The sequence below is a fragment of the Populus nigra genome, chromosome 19 (genome assembly GCF_951802175.1).
Source record: "Populus nigra chromosome 19, ddPopNigr1.1, whole genome shotgun sequence".
In the NCBI taxonomy this organism is placed as follows: domain Eukaryota; kingdom Viridiplantae; phylum Streptophyta; class Magnoliopsida; order Malpighiales; family Salicaceae; genus Populus; species Populus nigra.
The window spans coordinates 3832689-3834897 of record NC_084870.1 but is presented as its reverse complement, the minus strand read 5'-3'; the positions used below and the strand labels follow the sequence as shown (position 1 = coordinate 3834897).

General features: G+C 35.0%; 1 long non-coding RNA gene across 1 annotated transcript; it reads left to right on the top strand.

Annotated features, from left to right (window-relative positions):
- The first annotated feature begins 406 nt into the window (after positions 1-406).
- LOC133679625 (uncharacterized) lies at positions 407-1463 on the top strand. The gene is made up of 3 exons (XR_009836183.1): positions 407-516; positions 603-630; positions 1189-1463. It is a non-coding gene; the product is annotated as an uncharacterized LOC133679625 (long non-coding RNA).
- The last annotated feature ends 746 nt before the right edge of the window (positions 1464-2209 follow it).

Sequence of the window (2209 nt, the reverse complement as noted above, 5' to 3'; positions counted from 1 at the left end):
GTTGTGTTTCTTTCATGAATAAAGATTTAAGAGTTAAAGAAAAACAGCAGGCTGAGTTGAGCCGAAAATTTGGCAGACAAAGAGCCGATATTATATGGGAAATAAATTAATGAATAATAAATGCATAGAGGAAGTTTTAATACTAGAAAGATTTCATATATAAGGAGTCACGTACAAAGTAGTATAAGAGATTTTACCTTTAATAAGAATAGAATAGGAAATTTGACCTTTTTATACATGAAAGTTATTTTAGCTTTATAGTTTTCTTTTTATACAGGAAAGGTTTTTTCTTTTTCTTTTTCTCTTTTTTTTTAAAAAAAGAAAAAGAAAAATCGGAACCTTCTTCATGATAGCTGCCATTCTAGTCAATCAGACCGAATGACATAGCATGTTTGCAGAGTTGAAGAAATTGCTTCATGATCTTAAGGAAGAGGGAACCTTGCTTCATGATCTTACAGCTTGTAGAGTTTGCAGAGCTTTTGACATTGAAATCAGTGAGGATAATACAAACAAAAGGTTCATCTTAATTGTATGATAGAGTCGTTTCTGATGATATGTTTTCATTTGTTTAGTCATGATGCTAGATTGTATTTTGATGACAGGACTCCTGGATACCATTGCTGAACTCAGGTACGCCCAAAAGAGGGTTCTTTTCTTTCCTTGGAGATTTTCAGAATTGTGGTTTATGGGATTTTGTACGCCTACTTGCCAATTTAATCAAAACATTTGCAAAGTTGCTTTGGCAGAGCTAGTCTCCGTTTGACATTGTGCTAAGGTGTGGTTGAAGATTTTTTTAGATTGATCATAACGTTAAAAATTGTTTAGTTTTCATTGTTTAAATCTGCTTTTTATCTTAAATTATAGTAAAAGCTTAGGTTTGAGAAAAGCTATGGTTTGTAACTTTTCTTGAACCTCCTTTTCTCAAACCATAACTGCAGAAACTACAACAATACCAAACACACACTTGACCGTCACCCACACAATTTATCATGGTGAATGCGTTCACAACTTTTATGTGGAGAGGTGTCCTGTCGATGGAGGGTTGTGTAGAAATTAATATCTGTATTAGATGGAAAGTGACGTTACGATGTTCAAGGAACTAAAAACCAATGGAGGATTAGCAATTCTACTTGCATTGAAAGCACTTGTTATTTGGATGTTCACTGTGATGATTTTGGATTGAAACAGGCACAAGGCATCTCCATGTAAGGTTCTTGCTTGCTGCTTCATTCAGACCATTTTAGTGTCAAGTCGAGAGGGTCATCATGTTTGGTCACGGTAGTGAGCTCTTACATCTTGTTGCTCGTTTCAATTCATCTGTGAAAAGCAAGCCGTATGGCTCTAGCTTTCTTGTTGTTCGATGCATCCTTGTGTAAGTTGATGCACCAATTTGATGATCGACAAATATTGTAATACAAGCCTGATTGTTTACTCTGAGTAATTAAGCATTGTTGTTAATTGTAGCAGGTGGTTAGAAGCAAAAAAAAAAAAAAAAACAGAGAGTTGGTATGGGCTCCTTGCTTTGTTATTGTTGGTTTGGGATCAATTATCTCGAGATTAAGCTCATCTCAAAATTTGAACTGATAGCATTGAATGGACAAGCAAACCTAAAATTGAACACATGGATCGAACAATAGCGAAACCAAGTTGTAGAACTAGTGCTTATGCTCTCTTTTTTTTCCTTGAGGTCAGAATGATAAAGATTACTGTAAGTAAACATTAATGGTTAAAGATTACAAGAAATTCATGAGGTCATAACGTTTTTTTTTTTTTTGGAATTGAAATCCATCCATAAATTAATAGTATTTGGTTATTGTCTTAAGATAGAAATGATAGAAACATATGAGACAGAGAGAAAATCAGACGAGAAAGATGAAGTTCTGTTTTTTTTTTAAAGAAGCTGATATAATTAATCAAGCATAAGCTTGTTCTGTCATCACATGAGATCTTAACATAAGAGCACACAGGGAGATAAGCTGAAACAATAAGCTGTCTGAACCGGAGATTCCCAAACTCCATGAAATGCTATGAAACATCAGAGTCTGCTATGAAAATTGTAAGAACAGGACAATGGACAGACAAACTCGGATCGCCTCTGCTGAGATGATCCTCCCCAAAAAACAAATTATTCTATCACACCAATCAGGGTCGTTTCTTACCACCCTTCATCTTCTGGACGTGAACAAGCATTTTGCAGGGCAACTCGCGC